At 44.5% G+C, this 12,738-nt stretch overlaps 1 protein-coding gene across 1 annotated transcript in view; it reads left to right on the forward strand.

Annotated features, from left to right (window-relative positions):
- UBE2R2 (ubiquitin conjugating enzyme E2 R2) overlaps positions 1–12,738 on the forward strand; it is a 109,721-nt gene that overhangs the window by 73,139 nt on the left and 23,844 nt on the right. The gene's annotated exons all lie outside the window — the stretch shown is intronic.

Raw genomic sequence — 12,738 nt, forward strand, 5'->3', positions numbered from 1 at the left:
ACTTTTTCTTAGCATGTTTTAGTCTGTAAAGCCTTTGCTACTGGAGACCTTGGAGCAGCACTGTATGTTTGACAGTGTGTGTGCATGTCACAGAATTCACAGAAGTACCTAACTTCAGAAGTCCTGTTTGGAAGTTGAGAGCCTATTCTGAAATTTTTAGATTGGCCTTTAGTGGAGGAGTCCAGACAAATCCTTTGGGAACCTTCTGCCTTTGACTATCTTAACAAAATTTCTGTTCTTAATCTTTAGTCTTGCCAGTCCTCTCTCGTGAGAAATAAGTGCACTCCAAGGATACTGCCCACTCCCCCCTTCAAAAATTTTCTACCTCGTAAACCCTCCCTTCTGTCAACAATGACCTTAATACAGTCTTTCCTACATGAATAATATTCATATATGCTTCTGCATAATAGGCTCAATAGAAAATGAGGAAGGCGTTCCTTCCCAGAGTCTGAGCATGCTTCTTGGATCTCTTGAGGAATGAGGACTGCAGCCCAAGTCTTGGACTTGGATGCCCTTACTCCAGCATTGAAGTACATTGTGCTGCTCCTGAGTGCCCAGTTCTGAACAAATGGTCTTAAATGTTGTCTTATCAGTAATCTCGCTAGACTAGAGGCTCGTTATTTAGCTGATGGCTTAGTCTTAACTGTTTGACTGGTGGCTTTTCCAAATCTGTACTGGCAAATAAGATCATACTCCATATTAATTTCTTGGTGCTGAGGAGGGGGGCTGCTTTCTTATGCAAAGGACTATCCTAGGTTCAGATAGTACATGTTGATTGGTATAGTGGCACTTGGAAAATCTTCCAACTTTTGCTGCCTCCTCTTTTTTAAAAACTTAAAACAGGAGATTAAACATATGGCTACGAAGATGTTTTCCTTTCTCAGGACTCTGCTTCAATGGCGTTAGATTTTTGTGACCCATAAGACCAAGTAAAAACTAGGGCTGTCAAGCAGTTAAATAGAATTGTGATTAATTGCACTTTTAATAGTAGAGTACCATTTATTTAAATATATTTGGATGTCTTCTACGTTTTCAAATATATTGATTTCAGTTACAACACAGAATACAAAATGTATGGTAGTCACTTTATATTTTTGATTACAAATATTTGCCCTGTAAAAAAACAAGATAGTATTTTTCAAACCTAATACAAGTACTGTAGTGCATCTCTTTATCATGATGGATAAACTTACAAAAGTAGAATTGTTAAAAAATTGCATTAAAAAATAAAACCATGTAAAACTTTAGAGCCTATAAGTCCACTCAGTCCTACTACTTGTTCAGCCAACTGTTGAGACAGACAAGTTTGTTTACATTTGCAAGAGATAACGCTGCCTGCTTTTTGTTTACAATATCACCTGAAAGTGAGAACAGGCATTTGCATGGCACTGTTGTAGCCAGTATCGCAAGGTTTTTATGTGCTAGTTGCGCTAAAGATTCCTGTGTCCCTTTGTCTTCAATCACCATTCCAGAGGACATGCATCCAGGCTGATAATGGATTCTGCTTGATAACTATCCAAAGCAGTGTGGACCATCTGAGTCTGATTTTCTGTTTTGGTGGTTCAGGTTGCTCTTTTAAGATGTCTGAAAACATGCTCCACACCTCATCCCTCTCAGATTTTGGAAGGCACTTCAGATTCTTAAATCTTGGATCAAGTGCTGTAGCTATCTTCAGAAATCTCATATTGGTACCTTCTTTTGTTTTGTCAAATCTGCAATGGAAGTGTTCTTAACACAAACATGTGCTGGGTCATCATCCAAGACTGCTGTAACATGAAATATATGGCAGAATGAGGGCAAAACAGAGCAGGAGACATACAATTCTTCCCCAAGGAGTTCAGTCATAAATTTAATTAACACATTCATTTTTTTAATGAGTTTGATCAGCACAGAAGCATGTCTTCTGGAATGTTGGCTGAAGTATGAAGCATACAAAAGTTTTAGCATATCTGGCACATAAATACCTTGCAATGCCAATTATAAAAGCCTGCCAAGCAAACACCTGTTCTCACTTTCCAGTGATGTAAATAAGTGGGGCAGCATTATCTCCCGTAAATATAAACAAACTTGTTTTAGTGATTGGCTGAACAAGAAGTAGGACTCAGTGGACTTGTAGGTTCTCAAGTTTTATTTTGTTTTTTAAATGCAATTATGTAACAAAATCTACATTTGTAAGTTGGACACTCATGATAGAGATTGCACTTCAGTACTTGTATGAGGTGAATTGAAATACTATTCCTTTTGTTTATCATTTTTACAGTGCAAATATTTGTAACAAAAAATAATACAACAAGAGCACTGTCTACTTTGTATTCTGTTGACAGGTTTCAGAGTGGTAGCCGTCAGATTAGGCCTGAATAAAGACAGGGAGTGGTAGAGTCATTACAAAGCCTAAAGTTTAATTTCCCCATTACAAATTTCTCCCTACTGTACTCATCTTCTTGTCAACTGTCTGTAATGGGCCACTGTTACCACTTCAAAAGTTATTTTTCCTTCCTTGGTATCCTGCTGTTAATTGATTTATCTCATTAAACTGACCCCGTGCTTGGTAAAACAACCCCCATCCTTTCATGTAGTTATACCTGCTCCTGTATTTTCACTTCATGCATCTGGTGAAGTGGGCTCTAGCCCATGAAAGCAGATGCCCAAATAAATTTGTTAGTCTCTAAGGTGCCACAAGGACTCCTCATTGTTTTTGTATTCTGTGTTGTAATTGAAATCAGTATATTTGAAAATGTAGAAAAACATCCAAAATACTTAATAAATTTCAATTGGTATTGTTTAACAGTGCAATTAAAACTGCAGTTAGTTACAATTTTTGAGTTAATCGCGTGAGTTAACTGCAATTAATCGACAGCCCTAATTAAAACTAATCCATACTGAATGGGGAGTGGGTTTAGCTGTGGATTCATAATCCCCAAATCCTCACTCAGGAAGTGAGGGTATGTGAGGATGTGCTAGTTCAGTTATCTGAATTCCCAAAGTGAACCAAAGTTTTTTTAACTCTTCTTGGATTGAAGTAGAAAGACCTTTCCCCAGTAGTTATGAGTGGGGGAAAAGATGGTATTCCTATAACTAAAGGAAGAAACTAGCTTAAAACTCTATTCTTGTTTTTTGGAGGTCACTTTTTGAGCAAAGGTATGGAAGCTGTGAAAGTAAAAACTATATGTGAAACTAAGGACCGCGAAGCTTCCTGAAATCAAAAACCTGAAGTAGTATTTATTTGCTGGCTGTTGTGTGTACTGCAAGACTAAGTGATTATCAGGAGGAGGAACTGGGACACCTACAGTTGCATGTGATGGCATGCTGCTGCCAAGAGTGGACTGAATCAAGGTACTGCAGACAAAAGGAACCAGATATTCAGTTTTGCTGATGAATGCACATGAGGAGGTGTCAGACAGCATTCTGATTACAGTAGTGAGAAGGCATAAAAGTAAACCTTAATTGAATTCCCGGTAGGAATAATAGATATTTTCCATATTGAGCTTCTGTTAGGCCATCTAGTCCATAATCTTGACAATGCTATGTTTAAGCCCAATTTCTGATGCCCCAAGCAATGTGGCTTCAATTTTCCACAAGAAATAAGTTTTTAAATAAGTCTAAGTTTAATAAGATAAGCTCGGGATGTTTTTTAACATTCAGTCTAATTTTTCCCTTGTATTATGTCCAGTTACTTTTAGTTCTTCTTCGAGTGATTGCTCATATCCATTCCAGTTAGGTGTACGCGCCGCGCGTGCACATTCGTCGGAAAACTTTTACCCTAGCAACTCAGTGGGCCGGCAGGTCGCCCCCTAGAGTGGCGCCACCATGGCGCTCCATATATACTCCTGCCGGCCCACCCGCTCCTCAGTTCCTTCTTACCGCCCGTGTCGGTCGTTGGAACAGTGGAGCGCGGCTTAGCTGACCTCCACTTCCCTAGCTACTCGTTTTCTCGTATATAATTATGCAGTTATAACACTTTTATATATATATTTGTATGGTTATACGTGTTTCTTTGCTAACATGGTTAGTTTAGTTAGCGGGGTTCAGGAAGTAGCCCTTCCATGAGCCCAGTGCCGGAGCCATACATGGCTCACCCGGTTTTAAAAGGGGCCCGGCTTGCCAGAAGCCACGGCCGAAGAGAGATCTACATGGACTCAACCGGTTTAGGATAAGGTTGAAGTTCTACATGGTATCCCTGGGAACCATTATTCCATCCTTGCCTCCTGGGGGCTACTATGCCGCCCTGGATATGAAGGACGCGTACTTTCGCAGTGCCATCTTCCCTCCACACGGGAGATGCCTCCGCTGTATAGCCAGCGGTGAATACTCCCGGTTTACGGCCATAGTCGCCGCCTTCCGTCGCTGATGTCGGATATGCGTTTTTCCGTATCTGGACGATTCGCTTATCCGAGGAGACTCTGAGACACAAACCGCTCAGCCGTGGGCATCGTCACGGTCTTATTCACAGATCAAGGCCTGATGATTGCTATAGAGCAATCCACTCTGGTTCCCACGCAGAGGTTGGGCTTCCTAGGGGCTATCCTGGTCTCCTGCCTAGCCGGAGCCTGCTTATGTCAACTGCGGTTTTAGGCGAGGGCAACAATCATCTGAGGTCTGAAGGCTTTCCCAACGACCTCAGCTCGCTCTTGTCTCAGTCTCCTGGGTCCATGGTTGCCCGCAAGTTTGTAACCAAACACGCCAAGCTCCGCCTCCGTCCTCTCCAAGTCCGGCCCACCTCGGCGTACCGCTTGGACAGGGAGCCAATGGTCATGGTAGTCACCGTTCCCTCGAACGTCTTAGGCTCCCTAGAGTGGTGGCTAACTCCCTCTTTGGTGTGGACAGGGATGCGGTTTCATCCGCCCCAGCCCTCACTGCCCCTGACGGCGGACGCATCATCTCTCTGCTCGAGTGCTCATGGTCGCCTCCGAGCTTAAGGCCTTTGGTCTTCTAAGAAGCTGGCATTCCTCGTTAATGCCCCAAAAATGAGAGTAGTCCGCCTGGCATGCCAGGGGTTCCAGCGGCAGCTGCGAGGCCGTTGTATCTCGGTGTTTACAGCCAACACAAGGGCCAGGTGCTTCATAAGTATTCAGGGGGGACATAGTCTTCCCCCCCTTTTTTGTCAGGAGGCCATCCATTTCCGGGTCTTTTGCATGGCCCACTCGATGGAGCTGGCGACGTCCTTTCTCCCAGGCGTTCGGAACGTCTTAACTCTTTGACTCAGCAGGTTTTTCCTGTCTTACGAGTGATCACTCTGCCCCATGTGAGGCGTCCCGCTTTCCGGAAGTGGAGATGTTTCCTCACACAGACCTGTTCGCTCACCGCGAGAGCAGGAAATGCCAGGTGTTCTGCTCCTTCCAAGGTCTCTCCTCGGAATCGATCTTGGACGCATTCCTGATGCCGTGGAACGGCCAACTGCATTATGCCTCCCCACTGTTTCCACTGGTTCGTTACGTCCTGCTCAAACTCCGCAGGGGCAGAGCGTGCATCATCATGATCACTCCAGAGTGGTCCAGGCAGCACTGACATACCACGTTGCTCGGCCTGTCAGCCCAGACCTCATCACTCAGGGCAATGACAGGCTTCGTCACTCGGACCTGCAGCCTCTTCGCCTCACGGTGGCTCCTGCATACCTGAGTCGGGGTGACAGGCAGCCTTCCACCTGGTCAACGTACCGAGCCAGGTGGAAGCGTTTCCTTTACAGCTGCAGTACGCTCGATCTTGTTCCTGCTGAGGTCTCGATCCCCTCTATTTGGCCTGCCTCTGGCCTTCAGTGGCAGGATCTGGCGGTATCATCGCTGAGGATACTCTCAGTGGCCATCCCTACCTTCCAGCAGGCTAAGATGGACGTTCAGTGTCCCACGCTCTATGGGTTCGAGGTCCCTCAAGGGCTTGGAGCGCTTGCACCCTCGGGTGCGCCGCCCAGCCCCGCCCTGGGACCTCAACCTAGTCTTGGCCAGACGGGTCTCTGAGATCAGAGCTCTTACGAAGGTTCCACAAAGACAAGGTGCAGTTATGACCGCACCCGGCTTTCCTCCCTAAGGTGTTTTGGCTTTTCATGTTACCCACAGCTCAACGCAATGGGCATAACCGTTGCACTCCTTGGACATCTGTGGAGTGCTCGCATTATATTGTGCTGACAGAATCATTTCCTAAGGTGCCCCAGCTCTGCCCCGGTAGCGGGCCAAAGGGAGGGCTTGCTTGTTTTCCTCTCAGAGGATCTCATCTTGGGTGCTGGCGGACATCCCCACTTGTTATGATTTGGCTCATATTTCCCCAAGCCACATCACCGTGCATTCTACCAGGGCTCAGGCTTCATCTGCCGCCTTTCTGGCTCGTGTTTCTACCCACGAGACCTGTCGCGAAGCTCCATTGGTCCTCGGTCCTTACCTTTGCTTCGCAGTATGCCCTGGTTCAGCAGTCAAGAGAGGCTGTAGCCTCTGGCTCGGCAGTTTTATTCTGCCACATTTCACTCCGACCCCACCGCCTTTGTAAGGCTTGGGATTCACCTAACTGGAATGGATATGAGCAATCACTCGAAGAAGAAAAGACGGTTACTCACCTTTGTAACTGTTGTTCTTCGAGATGTGTTGCTCATATCCATTCCGCACCCGCCCTCCTTCCCCACTGTCGGAGTAGCCGGCAAGAAGGAACTGAGGAGCGGGTGGGCCGGCAGGAGTATATATGGAGCGCCATGGTGGCGCCACTCTAGGGGGCGACCTGCCGGCCCACTGAGTTGCTAGGGTAAAAGTTTTCCGACGAATGTGCACGCGCGGCGCGTACACCTAACTGGAATGGATATGAGCAACACATCTCGAAGAACAACAGTTACAAAGGTGAGTAACCGTCTTTTATGCCCCTTTATGCAATCCTTAGGTCCTTTCCACCCTCTGTTTACAGCTTTCAAATATTTCTTATGTCCCCTTACCTATATTAAATGGTTTTAAAATCTCTTAATCCATATGGGCCCCTATTCACTTTTGTTCTGCTCTGAACTCCTCATCTGTCTGAAGCGTGACGCTTCACACATGAGAACTTCCCCTTTCCCTCTCTTCTGTTTCACAGAATAGTTGCTAGTCTGAGCATTACTTGTGGGTTAGACCAGCTCACTCCATCACTCTGGAGCAGGGGTAGGCAACCTATGGCATGCGTGCCAAAGGCAGCACATGAGCTGATTTTCAGTGGCACTCACACTGCCCGGGTCCTGGCCACCGGTCTGGGGGGCTCTTAATTTTAAATGAAGCTTCTTAAACATTTTAAAAACCTTATTTACTTTACATACAACAATAGTTAGTTTATATATGAGACTTACAGAAAGAGACCTTCTAAAAATGTTAATGTATTACTGGCATGCGAAACCTTAAATTAGAGTGAATAAATGAAAACTTGACACACCACTTCTGAAAGATTGCCGACTCCTGTACTAGACAAAGCCAACAGTGCTGAGGTGCAGGAGGGAATACTATGTATGAGAAGTTAGTTCCTCAGCAGATGATTTTGTATAATGGAAGGTGTCAACTGGCTTGGACAGTCCCTTCATATTACAGCAACATTTCCCAAGTAAATGTAAGCTTCTCGATGTTGTTGTATTAATCCTATGGCCCCCAAGGGTTTGATTAGTGTGTTCTATTGTTTATGTAGCTTCATCTCTGAAGTCTTGTGTCACAAGGCAGTGCTGCTATAGTTCAACAAAGGAAGTCTGAACTCAGCAATAAGTCTCCAGAGCAGGGTTTGGCAAGTGGTGTGCTGAGTTTTCATTTATTCACTCTAATTTTAAGGTTTCGCATGCCAGTAATACATTAACATTTTTAGAAGGTCTCTTTCTATAAGTCTATAATATATAACTAAACTATTGTATGTAAAGTAAATAAGGTTTTTAAAATGGTTTGAGAAGTTTCATTTAAAATGCAGAGCTCCGTGGACCTGTGGCCAGGACCCGGGCAGTGTGAGTGCCACTGAAAATCAGGTCATGTGCTGCCTTTGGCACACATGACATAGGTTGCCTACCCCTGGTCTAGTAGCTCAAAAGTAACTAAAACAGCCACAGGGCATTACTTCCCTGACCAAAAGCATAAAGATATCTAGCAAAATAAGCAAGTTCTACCGGTTTAGGTGAGCAGCTGAGCCTCTAGATGCTAAGAAGCCCCCAGTGAGGCTGAAAAGATCAATGACTTGAAGACTGCCACCAAGGCATACTGGCAAACATTTCTGAATGGGAGTTCCACAGCCAAGGCCCCTGACATGAGAGTGCTCTGCCAACCTAATTAGAACCCGTGAGAACCCAGGTTGTTTAAGTTCAGATCCAGAAATGCATTTATGTCTGTGCAGGGTGGACTGATTTCTAAAGCCAGGTGATTTAAGTGACCAATTTCAATCATGATTTAAATAAGCAAGCAGAAAACTTAATTTAAATTATCTGTTTTAATCCTGGTTTGTATTTGTATGTCTTTCCTAAAGAGAGGCTGATTTTCATTGGTTGGTAACCATTAAAAGATGGCCTTTACACTAAATTTGATGCTGCTTTTTGCTAGCTGGGAGGATACATGATATTGATTTAGTTAAGCAATTATATAGCGTAATTTATCCAGAGTCTTAATTTTTAGAATAGAAAATCATGAATGTTTTATTTTACTAAATGATTGGTTTTTTTAATTTGATTTGTCAAGCTGTATTTGGAAACTAAAATGCACAAAAACAGCATTTTAAAATTTTTAACTTTTTTATTAAAAGTACCTTAAATATGCTGGATACACAGACATTTTCAGAAAGTTTATCAAAACACGCTTTGCTTTAAAACTGATTTTTATTAAGCAAGGGAAGTACTAGCTGTAGTTATTAATTGAGATGGCTGATTTGTTTCTGGTTACCATGTCCTTTCAAGGTCTTAGAATTAGTAGATCTCATACCTAGGTTTTGATAGTTTGGAAGAGGAAAACAAGCTTTCCTGTTTTAACTCCTAGTTTTTCTTAACTTTTTTGAATGAACTAGTAATTGAACCTAAACCAATTGAATAAACTGACAGCAGTAGCCTCTTCTGCAGCTGCTGAAAGAATACTTGCCTCATTTCAAACTGGTTTGATACCTACAGGAGGAGGGATAGCTCAGTGGTTTGAGCATTGGCCTGCTAACCCAGGATTGTTTGTTCAATCCTTGAGGGGGCCACTTAGGGATCTGGGGCAAAAATTGGTCCTGCTAGTGAAGGCAGGGGGCTGGACTCAAGGACCTTGAAAGGTCCCTTCCAGTTTTTGGAGATTGGTATATCTCCAATTATGTTGTTTTTGTTCTATTTTTTTAGTTTCTGGTGTCAGGTGCTTAGCCAGTGACTTCCACCAGTTCAGTTGTCTCACTTTGTCTTTAACACTTGGTAACAAACATGTACTGCTTAAAGTCATTTACGTTTAAAAATATTTAGTAAATCTAGGTCTTAACGTAGGTTGTCATAATTTCAAATTTAATTTAAAACACTTGTAACATGTTTCATGCCAAAGAAGGGGGTGGTTATGCTAACAGGGAATGTTACTGAAAGTGGCAAAAAACTGGGCTTTTCCTTGAGTTAATCTGAGAATCAGAAATGAAACTTTTTTTTGAGAAAATGCCAAAAAAATTGAAGTTCCACCTAATATTTAATAGGCTTTGCTTCCACTGAATAATGCCACCACAGTGTATTGAGTTCATCTTTGTGGTATGCCACAGGACTGTGGTGATCCATAATGAATCAGTGTTCAGTCTGTCCCATAGAAGAGGTCACAAACAACAGGGCAATATAAAGCTTTTAAATTCATGCCTACATCCTATTGTCATTTGGAGTTGAGCCGTAGATTACGCCCTTACAGACACAGTCCTTTTATGTGCTGCGAAAGTACCTCTTTCTTCCTCTGGGATGCTGGGAGGGAGTCTGTGGCCTGGTCTACACTACGCGTTTAAACCGATTTTAGCAGCATTAAACCGATTTAATGCTGTACCCGTCCACACGAGGCCCTTTATATTGATATAAAGGGCTCTTTAAATCGGTTTCTGTACGTCTCCCTAACGAGAGGAGTAGTGCTAAAATCGGTATTACCATATCGGATTAGGGTTAGTGTGGCCGCAAATTGACGATATTGGCCTCCGGGCGCTATCCTACAATGCTCCACTGTGACCACTCTGGACAGCAATCTGAACTCAGATGCAGTGGCCAGGTAAACAGGAAAAGTCCCGCGAACTTTTGAATTGCATTTCCTGTTTGCTCAGTGTGGAGCTCTGATCAGCACGGGTAGCGATGCAGTCCCAAATCCAAAAAGAGCTCCAGCATGGACTGTACAGGAGATACTGGATCTGACTGCTATATGGGGAGACAAATCTGTTCTATCAGAGCTCTGTTACAGAAGACGAAATGCCAAAGCATTTTAAAAAAATCTCCAGGCTATGATACAGAGTCCACAGCACAATGCTGTGTGACATGCGTAACAGAAAGCCAAAGCATCAAATGGACGCTCATGGAGGGAGGGAGGGAGGGAGGGAGGGGGTACCGAGGATGCCAGCTGAGTGAGTCTGGCAAGCTCAGTTGGCAGAACATCAGACTTTTAATCTGGAAGTCCAGGGTTCAAGTCCCTGGTCAGGTGATTAAAAAAAAAAAAAAAAAAAACTACTCCCCAAGACCTTAAACTGTTTCTCTGGAGTCCTCTTTGACACTACTTTCCTGCCATGAGGGCAGGGGACTGGACTCGATGACCTCTCGAGGTCCCTTCCAGTCCTAGAGTCTGAGTGAGCTATCCCACAGTCCCCGCAGTCTCTGAAAATCATTTGCATTCTTGGCTGAGCTCCCAATGCCTGTAGGGTCAAACATGTCCAGGGTAGTTCAGGATCTATCTTGTTAATTTACCCCCCTCCCCCTCTGTGATAGAAAAGGGGAAAAAATCACTTCTTGACTTTTTTTGTCACCCTATGTCTACTGCATGCTGCTGGTAGACACGGTGCTGCAGCACTAAACAGTAGCATCCTCTCTCCACACCTCCCCGGTGGTAGACGGTACAGTGCAGAAGGACTGATAGCCGTCCTCGTCATGAGCCCGTGAGTGCTCCTGGCTGGCCTCAGGCGCCTGGGTAAAAATAGGAATGATTCCTGGTTATTACCAGTAGATGGTACAGAGCGGCTGGTAGCCATCTTCATCATAGCAACTGGGGGCTGAGCTCCATCAGCCCCCTCCCTTTCATGTGTAAAGAAAAGATTCTGTCCTGCCTGGACTATCATAGCAGCTGGAGGCTGCCTCCCCCTCATTTTATCTCACTAACAAGTCAGTGTTTCTTATTCCTGCATTCTTTATTGCTTCATCACACAAATGGGGGGGAGACTGCCATGGTATCCCAGGAAGGTTTGGGGAGGAGGGAAGCAACGGATGGGGTTGTTGCAGGGACACCCCCTAGAATGGCATGCAGCTCATCATTTCTGCGGGATCTGACACGGAGCGGCTGTGCTCTCTGGTTCTCTGATACACTGTTCTCTAGTACACTTGCCCCATATTCTAGGCAGGACTGACACTATTTTTAGATACCATAAAGGAGGGATTGACTCGGAGTCATTCCCATTTTTGTCTTTGCCCCCCCGGCCGACCTCAGCCAGGGGCACCCATGACAGCAGCAGACAGTACAGAACAACAGATAACCGTCATCTCATTGCCAATTTACAATGGCGCAGCAGACGGTACAGGATGATTGAAAACCGTCTCTGCTGTCATGCAAAGGCAAATGAATGCTGCTGTATAGCGCTGCAGTATCGCCTCTGTCAGCAGCATCCAGTACACATACAGTGACAGTGTTTTTAAAAAAAAAAAAAAAAACTGAACGGGCTCCGTGGTTGGCTTGCTATGGTGTCTGCCAGGGCAATCCAAGGAAAAAGGGCTCGAAATGATTGTCTGCCGTTGCTTTTCCGGAGGAAGGAAAGACTGAAAGAACCACCTTTGATGCTGATTTTTGCCCTGTCAGCCACTGGTCTCTCAGCCCAGAATTCCAAGGGGCAGGGGAGACTGCGGGAACTATGGGATAGCTACGGAATAGCTACCCACAGTGCAACGCTTCAGAAATCGATGCTAGCCTCGGACCATGGACGCACACCGCTGAACTAATGCTCTTAGTGTGGCTGCGTGCACTCGACTTTATACAATCTGTTTTACAAAACCAATTTTACATAAACCGGAATAATCCCGTAGTGTAGACATACCTTGTGTAACCTTCAGAGAGCATCTCTTCTGTTTCTCTCCTCTCCCTGATGTTCTTGCATGGTGCGGGAGCCCATTTAAGAGTTCATCATGCTATCTGGTCAGTTTACTCTCCTCCCAGTGAGGAGCACTGCTGTGATTCCCTGGGTTAGGACAGAATGCCAAACTCAGCTGAGCACCTTAGCATGGGAGTGTTGTTCAGTTGCTGACGACAAGAAGTGAGCCTAGCCTGGATGAGGGAGCAAATGTGAATGGCCTTACGTTTACAGACTTATTTTGCAGGTGTGACTTTAGAAGAGGGTCAGTATATGTGCTCAACTTCTAGTTGTGATGTTCTGAGATCTTAACCTGTACTTTAAAAAGTTTCATATTGTAATCCCTCTGGAGTTTTCTCTGACCAAGAGTGCCATTTTATACTTTATAAAACTCTCGGTATCCCTCTTGCATTTTATCCTCTCAAAAGGAAGCAAAGTAATATAAGTTTATGAGGAGACCACTGTGTTCTCATAGGGTTTCAGTAATTTGGCTGGATATTTCAGTAGCCATCTTGTCATGCCTGGAATCCC

Source organism: Gopherus evgoodei, chromosome 6 (genome assembly GCF_007399415.2).
Source record: "Gopherus evgoodei ecotype Sinaloan lineage chromosome 6, rGopEvg1_v1.p, whole genome shotgun sequence".
Lineage (NCBI taxonomy): Eukaryota > Metazoa > Chordata > Testudines > Testudinidae > Gopherus > Gopherus evgoodei.